At 41.9% G+C, this 17,390-nt stretch overlaps 1 protein-coding gene across 1 annotated transcript in view; it reads left to right on the top strand.

The window, feature by feature from the left end:
* The window catches only part of ADAMTSL1 (ADAMTS like 1), an 821,320-nt gene that overhangs the window by 278,898 nt on the left and 525,032 nt on the right, over positions 1-17,390 (top strand). The window lies entirely within an intron of this gene.

The raw sequence follows: 17,390 nt of genomic DNA, 5'->3' as shown, positions 1-17,390 counted from the left end.
TACCCCTTTCCCTCTCCCTCTACCCCACTCCTCCCACCCCTCTCCCTCTCCATCTCCCCCCTCCTCCCACCCCTCTCCCTCTCCCTCTCCCACCCCTCTCCCTCTCCCACCTCTCTCCCTCTCCCCCCCTCCTCCCACCCCTCTCCCTCTCCCACCTCTCTCCCTCTCCCCTCCTCCTCCCACCCCTCTCCCTCTCCCACCTCTCTCCCTCCCCTCTCCCTCCCCCTCCTCCTCTCCCTTTCCCTCTCCTCCCACCTCCCTCTCTTTCTCTCCTCTCAGGTTTCTCTGTCTCTCTCTTTCTCGTTGAAAAATAGTTTAGGAATGTGTTATGTTGTATGTATTTTTTTCCTACATGGTTATATAAGTATCAATTTTTGAGCAAAAAAACCAAAGTACTATGTGATAAAAGCAAGGGTAAATTATGCATGTGTCACCTTTATCTACACTGCCTAAATAAACATTTATATCATCAGTGTTGGCACAGTGTCAGTTTGGATTGAGAGAGAATGACCTGTTCAGAGGAAGCTTGGGCACCTAAGGACAAGAGCTCTCTGCCCCCTGGAGAGCCCTGTGAACAGGGCAGAGAGCCTGCTTTACCCCCTTCATCTTCAGACACGAACAAGGAGCCAACTAAGTGGTTGTTCCACTAATCCTCAGGTAAGAAGAGCAAGTCATAGCCAAAGAATAGACACGCTAGAGTGTAGGGAGAGCACTGAAAATATTCCTGCTTGCTCACACCTCAGACGCCTGCTCTGAACTTGCCGAGTGGAAAGTAACAGCCTCTAGGTGCATTTTCAGTGGTTTGATCCTCAGCTTGTTACCCGAGTCTACAGAAAGGCATCACTTCTGTCAGTAACAGCCTTTTAAATTTAATACAAAAATACTCGAAACCTACAGAATAACAGAGGGAGTGACATTACAAACACCAACCTGGCTGTTTCTAAATTTTAATAAACCTTAGCATTTTGTCGTATTTGCTTTAGGTTCCCTTTTAATAAGGCAAGGATTCCAGAAAAAATGTAGGGCAGTTTGGCCTACTGCTAATGTTTCATGCCTAGTTAGAAGATTTTATATTTACTGGAAATTCTTATGCGGTATTGCTAAAGCGCTGTGAATCAAGAGTAATCGAACATGATATTTCTTGAAAACCCTAAGGATATATAGGTCTCAAGGCTCCTCATGTTACCCTTAACCAAAAGCCAAAACCAAAACGCATGCCTCAGAAACTATTAGGCTGAAATATTCCTTGGAAGGAATAGTTGAGGCAGAGAGGTTGGCCTGGACTCAGGGCCTCGTGAGGATGCGGTTCACGGTCATGGACGGGATTCTCTCAGGGCCAGTTGCTGAGCTCTTTGGAATCCCTGTATATTCCTTGACAGGATCCTATATTGTGAGGCTTCTCAAAATAGATATACTTCTTGCAACTAAAACAGTATACCCAGATTTATCTGCATTAACTACTTAGTATCCAGTCTCTGTCCCTTGGCACAGAAGTGTGAAGCAGTCATGTGGTAGAAAAATGTCCCCGGCTCAGTGACCGTTCTGATTCCCTCGACCTGGAGGATACCTGTCTGACAAGCAGCACCTGTCTTCATTCTGCGCTCTGTTCAAATCCAGTAATGGGCCTTGCGAGGAAACAGCTGAGTGTCATTCCTGCCGCCCTCCTCAGGAGGGGACAGACGGCAGGCAGGAGGGTGCGGTTTCCTGGGATCTGCAGGGACTAGGCAGGTAGGGACATGGTTGTTCCTGATGCCCACTTGGAAGACGGACGCAGAAGAAAAGATTGTCCTTTCCCAAGACAAAACAAAGACCAGCCTTAGAAACTACCTTCTGGGCCTGAGGATCCCCTCCTTGGGAAGGACCCTCACCCACCCGGCTGCTCCGCGTGACCTGGGAAGCACGCGCCGCATGGTCCCGGCCGGAGGCGACGCCCACCGGGAGGCAGACGGGCGCCGGGCCTTGCTACTGGGAAGGCGGCTGCGGTGCTTCATGGCCCTCGGGTTGACTGTTTGCAACCGATTCGCTGACAGAAAGTAGGGGGAGAAGCTAGTTGTCTTCCTGGCTGGTTGGCCACTGCCCGAGAGACTTTAAAAGCCTGAGCCCCGTGAGAGCTGAAGGAGCACAAAACCCCTCAGGAGAGAAAACGGCAGCTCGCTGGAGAGAAAGGGACCTTGACAGCGTGTGGCCATCTCAGAACTGCGAGCCTCGGTGAGAAATAGAGGGGCCCTTAACGAAGAAACAGCAGAGAACTGTCAGGAAGAGGTCATCAGAACACCAAAATTACTTTCTAACACTAGAAAATAAACAGACAAACCAGTTAATACCCTGATTTAGGAGACTGATTATTGCTGAGAATTGAGTTTGTGATGTAGATGATGAAGAGGCAGAAATAACCCAAGATGGAGTGAAGACCTAAACAAAGTAAAGGCATGAGAAAACAGATAGGAAAGTTGGAGGGCAGATCTCAGAGACATAACACGAAATAATAGAAGTTCGGGGGGGGGGGGGGGATGGTGATAGAGGAGAAATAATTAATAATAGGAAAAATTTTTCCTGAGCTGAAGAATTATTGAACGTCTAGACTAGAGAGGTGTTTTGAGTACTGAAGGAAGATATATTTAAACATTTGCTAGTAACTTTCTAAACTCCACAGAACTTTAAATATATATATGTATGTGTGTGTGTGTGTGTGTGTGTGTGTATCACAGTTTTCCAGACAGAAATCATAGGTTACTAAGAATGGATGTGTTCCTAAATGATAGGAGATTTTTATATGTGCTTATCCTTTTAAAATTATTGTTTAAATTGAATTAATTTTCCAGTAGAACATCAATTGGGGTTTTGTTTTGTTTCATTTATAGGAAGGGACTGGATAAAATGATTTCAAGGCTCACATAAAAGAAAAAGGGTATAAGAAGATCCAAGAAAATTATGGAAGAAGAATAGTGTGAGGGAACTTGTCTTACTGGACATTAAATGTTTCTATAAAGCTACTATAAAACAAATAGATGTGGTGCAGGCATAGACAGAGATGTTAGTACAATATAGTAAATGTCCAGAAATAGACGCAAACATGTGTAAGACATTACATTTGACAATGATGGCATTTCAGTTCAGTGTGGATAGTTGCATTCAGCTAAACAAAATTGGATATCATTGCTGACATAATTTACTGTTCAGCATTGGAGAAAACAAAAGCTAAATAAATGAATTCCAGATTAATTAAATGTATAAATGTAAAATATAAAATAATTAAAATGTTAGAAACTTTGTCCTGCCAAGACGGAAAACAATAAAGGCAAAAGAAAAAAATATTAGACTGTGTGACTTTTATATTGTATGCTAAAAGATACTATAAGAAGAAACAAGATAAATGACAGACTGGGGGGAAAATTTCAATGTGTATGAAAGACAAAGGGCTGATATCCCCAATATTAGAAGAATTTCTAAAATTAAAAAAGACATATAACACAATAAAAAATGGTCAAAGTATATGGATGTGGAATTCAAATAGCTTATAGACATGAACATGCTCAACCTTGTAGAAGAAAGGGAAGTTAAATAAAAAATGAGATTCTTTAAAGTCTATCACACTTACAGAACTTAAAGAGTATAAAGTATCCATTACTGTCAAGAATATTAGGAAACCGCCACTCTTACACATTTCTCGTTGGAGATTCAGTTGTCACCATTTTTGAGTTATCATTGCAATATTAAATAAAATTTAAAATATCCATATGCTTTGACGAAGCCATCCAACTTTGTAGACTGTCTAGAAAGCACCATGAGGTAAAGGTGTATGTTACAGGTCAGTTGCCTCAGTGTCTTCCAGTGCTATAAACCAGAAACAAAATCAATTTTCATCAACAGGGAACTATTAGAACTACTTGTGGTATGTCCATATTATGGAATATTGTGCAGCTCTTTCAAAAGTATCTTTTATTGATATCTGTCAATTTGGAGAGATGCTCATGACGTAGTGATGAGTGAACACTATGTATAGTACATTTCATTTTCGGAAAATGAGATCTTGCATATGTCTGTGTATGGGCGTATATGGCTGCACTGTATAGAGTGGGAGGATGGTCATCTGATGTTTACATTGGTTATCTCAGGAAATAATGGGGACTCTGAGTAGATGGAGATGACCCGCTTTCCCTTTATACATCTTTTGATGATTTTACTGGTAACAATGACCGTGTATTGGTTTAGTAATAAAAAATAACAATTAAGAAATTAAAAAAATAAAACTAATTGTCCATTTTTTATGAAAGATAATATAAAAAAACAGTCCTCAGTTTCCTTTCTGGAATTAGAGCTAAAACTCTCACTTTCTCCATTACTATAGGAATTGTCATGGATTACTCTCTAAATTCTAAGAACAGAAGTGGCTTACAAGGAAAATTCAGCCCTGGCCAGTGGGACTCAGTTGGTTGGGCATGGTCCTGTGCACCAGAGGGTTGCTGGTTTGATTCCTGGTCAGGGCGCATGCCTGGGTTTCTGGCTGGATCCCGGTACAGGGCCATATGGGAGGCAGCCAATCAGATTGATGTTTCTCTCTTGCATGGATGTTTCTCTCTCTCTCTCCCTCTCCCCCTCCTCTCTCTGCACCCTCCCCACCCTCCCTTCCTCTCTCTCAATGATCTAGGTCATTTGTCTGGTGACAAATCCAGAGAAAATACCTGTTTCTTGAGGCTGTCAAGCCTCTCTGTAGTTAGGGCTCCAGTCTTCTCAACATAGATCCCTCTGGCCACTTGTTTCTAGCTAACAAGTGGAACTTCTGTTCAGGATTTTCATGTCAACCTGATGTTATGCTTTAAAAAATGATAGCTTATAGGAGCAGCCCCCAAATTTCCACATATATCTTCCCATAAGTAACCACTCCACTGGAAACTCACCTTCAGCTGAGCCTTAGGGGAAGGACTGCAGCTGCAGTTCATAGGTGGTGGAATGAGGCAAGTGCCAGTGTACATAATGGCACTCCTTTTTCTAGGTTGATATTCATACACAACTTTCAAACACATTACCATCCCTGTCTTGGGTCCTTGGCAACAAAATTACATATCAATTCATGTGCTGACTTACCTATATAGCCTTGTCCTGCAGACTCAATGTAGTATCATTGCATTCGGGAGGCAGGATATCCCAGAGCGATTCAGCTCTAGAGTCAGACTCCCTGGGTTTGAATCTTATCTCAGCTACCCCTGTGAACTTCATGGCCTGGGCCTCAATTTCCTCCCCTGTAAAACAGGCTAGATAACAATGCCTCCATTACTGGTTTGTTATGAGATAATCTGTATAAAACTCCTGATAGATAATATGTTAGTCACCATCATCATTACCATCACCATCATCACTGTTTGAGGACTAACATCCATTAACAGATAGTATGCTTTTTTAAACCAGTGTTTTAAACAGCCACATCTGTGGACCTATGCTCGACACTCTAATTTAATTAATGGACTTGCAATAAGGTGAAAGTACAGGAAGAAGAGAAATGTGGGAGCAGCATTTTATAACCTATTGGCATGCCTCATTTTAAAAATAAAAACGAACCACTTATAAGATAGAATGCTAGTAGCTATGTGACAAAAAGGAGAAAGCTTAATTATCTCTACTGATTCACTCTTTAATAAATTTAACTCCTGTATAAAAAAGCAAAATTTGTCACATTGTCTAGAGCAGGAATTAAATTAACTTTCCTTACCCTGGCACCAGGAACCCAGTTTCTAAAAACGAACTTGCCTTTCCCTGAGCTATATATTGTTCTGTATTCTAAGCATAACCCTACTGTATTTGCAAATGACATTGCATTGGTCATCATTGCTATAATAACAAGTGTTATTACAATGTTTAACAGACAGTTCATAATTTTGACTTGTGGTCACTTTTTTCCTTTGACTAAAACTTCACATTGTTTGAGGTTTGGTTTGGAATTGTAGTATTAACAAGTCCAAGTGTTTGGTGTTTTGGTGTCCGGACAGCCTAAGGATGAAAACTGAAAGGTCCCGTCTAATTGCACATTCGTGGACTGTAACTGGACTCAGCGAGCACTAGGGGGCGCTGCTACCCTCCTCAGCCTGCGCGGCGTGTGTGTGAGTGAGCTAGCTGGCATCGCTAAGCTTAAAGCATGATGTGTGTGCACATACTCAGACAAAAAGAATGAGGCTTTCAGAGTAGAAACAGATGAAACTCTCAGCAGGTTTCACATGTCAGTACTTAATTTTTGCAGAGTCAGAAAGAAGGCTTTGTGTTTTAGGCTGTACTCCTGTGACCAACTACTTATGTTAACTTCTCCTAGAAAAGCTTCGAGCTTTTCTGAGAATCCCCAGTGCATTTAGCATTTCCTAAGTAATAAGAAATAGGCCTTTTACATTACAGGATATGTATGAATAAAGGTGTGAAATATGAACCAATCATAACTACCATGGTTTCCTCGCTAAAGGAAATACCTATGTTTGCAAATCCAGAGACAGGTGAAAATGAAGACTTTGTCGTTTCATGTTCCGCTATTAAGTCTTATTTATTTGGATGCAATTCATTGTTCTGTCAAAACCCCACCGTCTCCCTGCCCACTCTCTGGCACTCCCTGACTCTTTTCTGATCTCCAGCAGGCCTTGGTTAGCCTGACCCTCAGACTGTATTTGTCAGGGAACCCGTTGAGTATTTGACAACAAAACTGAGGAGAAATTATAATCTGTTTCTATATCCGCTTGTGGACTTGTTTCTGAGATGCCACTGACTTTCGCTTCATCAAAGGGCCCTTTGGCTTTTCACGTCTGGGTGACTGTAACATTCTCTGTGGCAGTCTTCCTTTTTCCTATGCTAACATGTTCTTCCATCCAAAAAGCATGACTGCTGTTACTCTTATCATGAGATTCTACTTCTTAAACCTCCCCTGGTGTCACTATATTTCTCAGAGCATAGTCTACATTCTGCATCTTTGTGTTGAAGGTCATGTCCCCTTCCAGCCTTTCCCAGTTTCCGTAACATCTCATAAGTGGCCTGGAAGATGGTTTTTGTTGAGCTGGGACAAAGTCCAAATGCATCATGCGGGCTGGGAGGCTTAGCTGAGCATGAGGAGCTTGATAAAGGTGGAAGATACTAGACAGGCAACAGATTGGTTGTAATAAGAAGGAACAGCTTGAGCCCATGAGGTCTTGACAGGCTTTCCTAGGAGTTCCTCAGAGGCAGGATGTGAATACAAGAAAAGAAGCCAAGTGCAAGGTGAAATGGGCCCTAAGGTTGGAGTATATAGGTGCTTGAGGGGGTTTCTGTCTAAAACACTGTTCTAGATGGTGGGTGATATAATGAAAATGAAGTGGGTATAGAAATGAAGAGAACATGGTCCCTGACTTCCAAGGAGTTAACAGCTCAGTGGGTAAGACCAGAGAGTCAGTCCAGTGGGAGAGGAGGGACAGAAGCTCCCAGCCTCAGGCAGTTTTCCTTCTAGCTCCAGGATTCATTGCTCCCATGTGCACCAGATGAGCCTGCGGTGTTGTCCAGCAACCACAGTAATATACAGTCCAGGGGCTGTGACGGTGACATCCCCCTGCCAGCACTGCCTGTTCCCTGGGAGTATTTTCTCTGATCCATTTTCCCAAGAAACTTCATTAAGGCATGTTCAAAGTAAAGGAGCTCACCTCCCACTGACTTTTAACCCGTGTCTGCGCTTATACTGTATCTGCAAGAGAAGTCCCAGAGACAGCTGTACCCAGTCTCAACCTTACTTGTACATTTTATGAGACAGCATTTTTTTTTACTCATTAAAAATTACTTCTTGATACCTGTAACTTATTTTGAAATGTACCCACGAAATAAGCTTGACTGATAAAAGATGGTATAGATTATGGATAGGTGTGAGAGAAGACAAATGTAATAAAATATCAAGTATAGAAGCTGGGTATTAGGTACCGTGATGTTCACAATGTAATTGTTTCAACTTTTCTGAATCTCTGCCATTTTTCATAACATCTTGGAAGAATCATTTTTTAATTCTGTCGTTTACCAAGAGCACCTTGCTATGGGCTACAGAGGATCCAGGAAGAAAAGGCAAAAGGCAGAGACAGACATCTTTCCAAAGAAAAGCTACACAAATGGGCGCTGAGCACGTGAAAGGATGCGCAACATTAATAATCAGAGAAAAGCAAATCAGAAGCACAGCGGAAAGCCACTTCATGCTCGGTACTGTAGCTGTTTTCCAAACTAATAACATATAATAATGACAGCAAAATAAGCCTTGGTGAGGATGGGCAGAAATTGGAATACTGGTGGGAATGTGAAGTGGTGCAGCTACTATGGAAAGTAGTTTAATGGTTTCTCAAAAAGTTAGAATTACCATAGAATCTAGCTCTTCCCCTCCTGGGTAGGTACCCGAAAGAACTGAAGGAGGGATTCAAACAGATACTTCTACACCTGTGTTCATATCTGCGTTATTTAGAGTAGCCAAAAGGTGGGAACATCAACGGGAATAAGCGAAATATGGCAGATACGGCAGAGGCACATGGGAAATGTTATTTGACTATAAAAGGAATGAAATTCTGATACATGCTATAATATGGATAAAATTTGAAACCGTTACGCTAGGTCAAATGAGCTTGATATGAAAGGATAAATATTTTGTGATTCCACATAGATGAGCTACCTCAATTAGCCAGATTCTGAGGGACAGAAAGTAGAGTGGAGGTTACTAGGGCTGGGGGAGGTGGAAAGAGGGGAGTTACTATTTTGGGGGATGAAAATGTCTGGAAATAGATAGTGGTGATGGTTGTGCAACACTGTGGGTGAATGTACTTAATGTCACTGGATTGTATACTTAAACATGGTTAAAATTGTAAATTTTACATTATGTATATTTTACCACAATTTGCTAAAAAGGCAAGGAGTTCCTTTCCCAAACATAATATATACCGAAGACAAAATTAAATAAAGAGGCGAGGCAGTATGCTCTTATGCAAAATGAGGTAAATGGGTAATTGTCTGTAAGAGAGAAAGAAAAGGAATTGGAGACAAAACAGAACCCGGAGGAGGAGGTGGTCCCACGCCAGATATCTAAGCAAAAGAATGGGGTTGGGAAATGTATGGAGGGACTGGCCAAGGAACTTTTCATCTGCAGCCCTCCCAGTGTCTGTCTCCTTCCCTTCATCTGCCCGTCATTGCCTCTTGCCATCCAGAGCAGGGGTCCCACCTGGCAAATAGAAGCACCTTCACGTGGCCTGGATGTCCACACACCTTTCATTGGGCCTTGGGCCCCCCGTGATTCCCTCGCACATCACAGCCTCTCCCCGGCTCTTGGGTTCTCCCGCCTGCACTTTCGTGTCCAGGCTGCGCTCTCAGATGAACAGGCCAGCAAAGCTGGCACGTCTCTGCTGGCTCCCACCCCCGGTTCTCGCATCTTTCTCCTCCCCTTCACCACCAGGCAGCTTCGCTTGCCGTCTACACTTGCTTGATTTTTATGTAGCCCTTAACCTGTTCTAGCCTGGCTTTTCCCGTGATCATCCAGCGGAATTACTGTTTCCTGAGTCAGCAGTGACCTTCATCTCACTAAGTGGCGTGAAGACTCCTCAGTCCCTATTTTATCAAAACCGCCAAGAGCAATCAACACAGTTGCTAACTCCGGTCTCAAGTATTCCCTGTCCTTGGCGTCCTGTGAAGCCTCCTCTCTTTCACTCTTGTCTTCAGTGCTGGCTTCTGGTTTTGCACGTTTCCCCTGGCCCAGTATGATGTCTTCTCTCTACATTCACTTCAGAGGCAATTTTATCCCTGGGTTAAAATACCATCCATATGCCTGCCAAAGTCATAGTCCCAGCCCAAACCTTGCTAGATGATGAAGCCCAATAGCCAGACTGCCTCCTACCCATCTCGCTGTAAATTCCTCAGCTAACACCTCAGATTCAATAGGCTCCGGTGACGAGGGTCCAGGCCTCCGAGTGAGCGCAGCCGGCCTTTCTGCCCCACTCCTCCTCCGTCACACTTCCTTCGGCTCCCTGGGTTTCTGCCGCCACACTCTCTCTCACCCCCAGATGTGCCAAATTCGAGTTTTCTCAATAAATGGGGTCTAATAACACCTACCCTGTATGGTTTTGTTAGATGAAATAAGATAATATGAGAGGAGCTTAGAATAGTGGGAAAAGATAAAATCTTGCCTAGTATTATTCATGCTGATCTACTCTGGTAAAAAAAAAAAAAAAAGCCGAACAATTAACATACAAATTCATAATTATGGGTTGTTTTCTAGTCACTGAGAGAACAGATATGCTTGATAACTACTTGGCATTTTTAACTCATTCAAGGAGTTTGAAATAATTTGTTCATAAGACCCCCTCTGAAAATCTTAGAAATCAGATTTTATCCATATTTTAAATTTGAGAAAACTAAGGCTGGCAATTAGGGCATCAAAGGAATCAGCCAAGTCAGGGCAAATAGTCACGCTATTATGTATTGTTTAGCCTTGGGAAAAGCTCTGGTTCCATTTCAGCCTTCCAGCGAGCAATGCTGGCATTGTGTAGACACTACCACAGATGCTAAAAATGGTGACTGGCCAATGAAAGCCCCCTGCTGAGGCTTCCACCCACTGAACTGGATTCCTTACTCTTTCATGCAGCACAAAGCAAGAATGTTTCAAGTATCAAATCATTTGGCAGTCTTCAGTGGCATAAAAAAAACAACTGTTTGTACAGCAAAATATTTTCCAGAGCTAGAAGCCCATAAAGATTATTGCCTTCTTTTTAGTACACAGACATATTCCACAAACATGACTCTCTCAGCTTTCTGCAATATGGCACCCGAAAGGGGGAAGTCCTTCTCCTCCTCCGTTGTGGCCTTCTTTACTTTGTCATCAGCTCTTAGGCTACTTGGGTCCAGGACCCTCCACGCTGCCTGATCGCTCGCAGCCCATCTTCCCACCAGTTGGACCGACTGTTGGTTATCCCAGCTTCAGGAGAGAGAAAATCCAACTTGGCGAAGCCGGCCCCTCCCTGCTGATGCCGGGGCCTTGGCATTGCTTTTACTGCCAGTCTGGTTGCTTCCTTGTTGCCTTTGGAAGCCTGCACTTTCTCTGTGGCTTTTGTGGTCGTTTCCATCCGCCAGTGTGGTCCCTCTCAGAGGCACTAGCGTGCCAGACCAGCCTATTTGAATTGGTGCCAGGCCACTTACTGGGGAGGTGAAGCCAAACCCCATATATTTAAAACTGTAATGCTTTGCTTGTCCACCTAGCTCCTGTCTCCTGAAGTCATTAGTTGTGGTTTTACTTTACTGTTAAAACACTCTTCTTTTTTTCCTTTCTCTCAGCTCTGGCTATTTTCAGCTCTATATATTTAGCAAGTTGTATGTAGGTAGAGATTCTGCTGTTCTACTTAAATCTCTTTATTTTTTTTCTTCCTTTCTTCCTTGTGTGCGTGTGTGTGTGTCCTAAGGAAAGAGAATGTGTTTCTTATTAAATGAGGGAGGTGGGAGGGCGAAGATAGAGAGAGCTGATGTTTGACTAGAATAGAAAGTGAGACAAGAGTGGCAGCCTCTCCAGTAACACAGGAGTGGGGGAAGCCCATTTATATGGCCACAGGACAGATGTCACACCTTATCTTGAATTTCTTCAGGAAAATCAACTGTGGTTGCTTAAGAGAGGTCTTTTGCGTTTCATTCTGCTTGGCGTGTTTTAAGATCCTTGGAATGTCAGAGGATTCCCTTTGCATCGTGCCACGTCTAAGGCTTTGCAAAGATCGAGCATGATTGTGCAATGTAAGGCAGACAAATAATAACATTTCCATTCTCCAGCTGAATCAGGGAAGTTAAGTGCTTTTCCTGAAATCCCGGAGTAAGCTAGAGACACATCTAAGAACACACCATGTGAATTCTAAGTCTCAGGCCTTTCAGCCATGGCCCCATCTCCCTGTCTTTATTTACTCTAGAAATCAGCACATATGTTTTTCAAGTAAATATTTGGTTCTGGGGAGTTTTAGGGTGGAATCATCTTCTAACCTTCGCAGTGGAAGGTGCTGGATTAACAGTGCTGTAGACGTGAGTCTGCCATCCATCAACATGTAGCTGCAGTTTGACTAGCAGCTGTCCCCGCTCTCCAAGGGGCCTACACTGCGGTCCGAGCAGAACACACATTTACCAAAAGCAAAATGTGTTTTCTGGAAACACCCTCAATCAAGAATAATGGAATGCAGAACATGCAAAAACTAGCCGCCTTAGGGTGATAAAAAAAAAACAGCTTGCCCATAGTGGGTAAATGTGAGCACTTCATGAAGGAAACATGGATTTGTGGGTCTCTAACATAAAACCTATGAAACTCATCCTCGGAAAAATATGTGAATTTTCCATCTGGCTTGAAAGATGCCATTACAATATATATAGTAGTTTTAGACATGCCAGACTTTGTAAAAAGTGAGAATTTGACTAATGTGTTGCGTGATAGATATAGTCTAGCAAATTCTATAACTTCATTTTGAACGGGTCTTTCCAGAATGAGGGTTACAAATCCAAATTCGTTAAGAACCCAGTAAGAAACTAAATATGAGTAGAGGCTGGTGGAGTATAAAGGAGCTGTGTGCCTCTATTAGGGAGTGGTGGAGACTGGCAAACTAGAGCATCTACGATGCTTGCAAAGGGTACAGTGCCCACAGCTCTAACCAATGCTTGTCAAGCACAGTGTGGTCAGATTGTCTGATTTTTCAAAAGAACATAGAAATTCAATATTTATGTAAAAATATCCCAATTTTTAAATGTTAGAAATAATTTTTAAAAAAATTACACCACAGTGTTGGCCAAAGAAAGCATATTCTACAAGACACATTCAGTGAGTAGGCAGCTAGTGAATTTCTTTTGACTCTTGAAGGTGACGATTTATGTGGTGAAATACGGGAGCTTGGGGAAGCGGGTTAGTAGAGAATCTGCAAAGCAGGGGAGAAATGGATGATTTGATACAAGCCAGAGATTCTCATTTAACACCTACAAGAGCAATACATTGGTGCACAAATAACAAATCCACCAAAAATATTTCAAATAGAAAAAGAAAGGAAACTCAGGAGAGTTCATCAGGGTATGCAGACTCAAAAGACAAGCTGGTCCTGGTCAAGTTCTGCAGGTGAGAGAGTGAGAGACCATATGGAATATTCAGGTGACTCAAGAGGGAGTGCTTTTAACCTGGGTACAACGGGGATCCATATTGAAGGAATATTTTATTTGAGCAAGTTAAGAGCAAAGCTTGGAACTAGAAAATGAAATATTAGTAACAGCCTGTTACACATCTGATTAATGAGTTAGGCTATGCTAGGCTAGTTAAACCAAAGACACTGGGTACAAGCACTGCACGAGCAGATATAGGAGCTCAGAGCTTTCTGATATCAGTAAAGTATTAAGTGTTTCACTATTAAGATCTTTGAAGGCAGATGTTATTTACTTTTTCCATCACTGCCCCAGCACAGTGGTTGGAACAGGAGTAGCTCAGGAAGTGACTTCTCAGTAAAGAAACCATAACCACGTCACAGTACATATTGTGCTGAAGGAGACACAGGTTACTAATGACTCACTTGGTACCAGATTTAGCAGCTCCTTCTCAGTGTACATACTACTCAGAGGAGTTTTAATGTTATTCAATTTGCAGTCGTCCTCTCCTTGAATGCCTTAGCATCCCTCTTTCCCAATCTTACCTTTCCTTTCTGGGTTTTAAAATTTTTTCCCTTTAATTTACTGGCTCCTGCTGCTTCCACTATGTATTTCTTCAACAATGGTGTCACCTGAGGTTATAGAACTTATCAGCCCTACTCTTTCTATAGTGTTTTGCAGTGATCTGCACTGAACACTTACTGGTTCAGTTTCCATGTATATGCTGACATCCCACATTTCAGCCTGAACTCAAATTCCAAAACCAAAGTTTCAGCTACTATTATGCACTGAATGGTTGTGCCCCCACCTACTTCATATGTTGACGTCCTAACTCCAATATGACTGTTTTCAGAGATGAGACCTCTAAGGAAGTAATTAAGATTAAATAGGTCATAAGATGAGTCTCTGACCCAGTAGGATTAGTATCCTTATAAGAAGAGACACCAGAGAGCTTGCCCACTCATGTTTCAGCTCTCTCTCCCTCCCCCTCCCTCTCCTTCCCTCCCCCTCCCCCTTCCCTTGCACACGTGGAGGAAACACCATGTGAGCACAGTGAGAAGGTAGCCACCTACAAACCAGGAAGAGAGCTCTCACCAGAAACCATATTTTCTGGAATCTTGATCATGGACTTCTAGCCTCCAGAATTGATAAAAGAAGTATCTGTTGTTAAGGCCACCCAACCTGGTATTTTGTTATGGCAGCCCAAAGTTCCCTCATCTGTATTTCAGAATCTCATTATTGCCTGCCTGAGATTTCTCTAAATTAATCACTAAGTGCCATTCTCTTCAGACTCAAGTTCATCTTCCACCTTGTCTCTAGAGTTATCTTTCTGAAATATCTGATTATCTACCAGTCCTCATTAAAACACTTACATTTCTACCTAAGTCTAAATTCCTTGGTGCAATATAGGAAATCCTTTAGCTACAGATATGTGTCATCCAGAAGGAGAAACTGTAGGGGTTGAACTGACATCCACAGATGGGACTTGGAGGAAGTCAAAAGCCAGAAGCACTACCTAAGAAGCCCCCTTACCAAGAACCCTGAGGAAACCGAACATTCCCCATTTCTTAGCCAACAGGAGGGAGGTGAGAGACATTAGAAAGTATGGCACTTATGTGGCCTGGGGGATTTCCACTGTAATGTAGTGACAATGTTTTGGGATTTTTTTTTAAATGTTAATATTTTTAAATTTCAAATAAGTAAAATTTTTAACTAACATTTTTTTTAAAATGTTTCTTGTTGTGGTAAGAACATTTAATATGAGGTCTACCCTCTTGACAGATATTTAAGTGTTCATAAAATATTGTTGACTATAGGTACAGTGCTGTTCAGCTCTCTAGAGTTTATTTAGCTTGCGTGGCTGAAACTTTATGCCTAATGATTAGTAATTCCTCATTCCCCCTCCCCCAGCCCCTGGCAACCACCATTCTACATTTTTATCCTACGCTTTTGACTGTTTTAGATACCTCATGCAAGTGGAATCATGCAGCTTTTGTCCTTCTGGGCCTTTCTTTCAGTTAGCATAATGTCCTCAAAGTTCGTTCGTGTTGTTGAATATTGCAGAATTTCCTTATTTGTAAAGGCTGCACCACATCCATTGTATGTATACACCACATTTTCTTTATCCATTCACCCACTCATGGACATTTGACGTAAGGCTTATCACAGCCTATTCATGATGATTAGCAAACATGTATTCCGGAATCGGCCTTGCCACACCAGGGGGGAAGTAGGCACATATACACCCTCCTTAGGTATAGGATATTAATTCAAATAGGAGGCTCTGGATTCAGATTCAGACTGCCTAGGTTTAAATTCTGGCCCCACCACCCACAGTATAACTGTATGACTTTATTTTGCCAAGCCTTTGCTTCCCTGTTAAACTATTATAATAATAGTATGTTTTGATAACAATAATAGGGATTAAATAAGGCAAAGTCCTTAGCATAGTGCCTGGTTCATAGTAAGTACTCAAAGAATGTTTGTGCTGCTAGAACAACATATTTGACATTGAAGGGAAATAATTTAAATTTAAAGTAAGAATAAGGTACTAATTTTATCATTAAAAACATTCAAGTTGAAAATAGAACAGCCTGGCTTATCTCATTATTTTATTAGGCATTGGCATCCCAGAAAATTATTGATAAGGAGTGTCGGAGCCACTGCTGTCTCTAGTTGTGCACTTGTACCTGTCTTGCTGTCTGCCTAAAAGGATTGATATTTTCTCACTTGTATGTCTTTGCTAGCATAACTTTTACCTAGGTAAATTGTGGTTTGTGGGGAAGGGTATTACAGTGAGAGGATAGGTCTGACCTTAGTGAAGTCACCGTGGACCACGGTCTGGTCCTTGGTCCAAAAACAGTTATATCTCGTAATCCGAATCAGTCATCCAAGAGAACTGAATGAGACTTAGTAACCAAACTGATTTAAGTAAATAGAAATTAATTTGGCTATCTATTAAAAATAAACAAATGATATTTCATAAGGTCCGGGCATCATATAAACTGTCAAGTGAAAGTCAAGCTCTTTCCCTATGGGTGAGCTCTGGGAATGCTGAAATTAGAAGCAAAGTGTTATTAGTTTGCTGAGTTTTTACAGAATAAGAAGCCAGAACAGAGGAATCAGTTCTCTCTAAGGGGCCACCCTCAGGGAGGACAACATACAACTGTCTTCTTCACTATGGTGATGGTCTCACTTCAGGGGCCATAGTGATGAACTCTATTGGCTGTGATTGAGTCAACATGACCAACCTGTAGCTCTTTAAAATTTTTTCATTTCTATGCTCCACATTACTGGTTCCTTTTTTCCCCCTTAAACCTTTCTCTGAATGTGTGAAATATAGCTGATTAGTCTTGAGCTTGACAAATTGCTATTATACTTCAGATCCAGGCTCCTTGAGATGACTACTCCCGGGTCTTCACCATCAGAACTGGACTGCCTCTAACATTTTTCTGTTCCTCACCTGCATACACTTTGCACATCAGGGATGAGCTTGCTCAGGTACGGGATGGATTGCAGGCCATGGCATCTTGCCACTGCTTCACTTGATCTGACTTCTATGTGCTATGCCTAAGAAATTGCAATGGCATCTAGCTGGCCTTCCACGCAGGACCTTGTGACGTCACTTTAAGTACTTGTCTCCCAAGTGCATTGCAGCTATTTTGAATCATGTCTGGGCTCCCAAGGCCAAGTTAGGTGCAGTGTCATTTGGGGACTATTTTCAGAGGCAATATAGTCAGTCATGCAGTGATTTCTTACCTCATTGTATGGGTATCAGCCAAGCTCAGTTCCAGATGGTATTTAAAAGGTAAGGTTTTGAGCTTTTATCTTTTATAGTTCTTACAGGTAAAAGAGCTGGTAAACAGAAGACCCGAGTCTAACAAGTGGTCAAATTGAATTCAGATTAGTTCATACTAAGAAATTTATCAGAAACACATTTTTTTTGCCACCAGAAGAGAGGACAAATGGCAGGAAATGTAAAATTTGTGCATTACCATGCTTCAGCGCATGGCTTACAGAAATGAACCTGTCATTGTATTCAGGTCCACAGGAGTTCTAAATTAAGGGACAAGCACTCTATGAAAGCTAGAGAAAGGACAGACAAAATCCAATCTATATATGTTCTAGACGTAAAGAACTCAATTCCTAAACCATCTTTTAAAGGATGGTTGTTTTTTCAAGTTTAGAAAAGTAGTAGGAAATTAAATTATGAATTATAAATATGTTGCCATTTTCAGATAACTCAAAAGCTGTCTACCTTCCCCTTAAAAAAAGTTAATCCT

Source organism: Miniopterus natalensis, chromosome 12 (genome assembly GCF_054644295.1).
Source record: "Miniopterus natalensis isolate mMinNat1 chromosome 12, mMinNat1.hap1, whole genome shotgun sequence".
Lineage (NCBI taxonomy): Eukaryota > Metazoa > Chordata > Mammalia > Chiroptera > Miniopteridae > Miniopterus > Miniopterus natalensis.
This window is presented reverse-complemented; position numbering and strand designations above follow the sequence as displayed.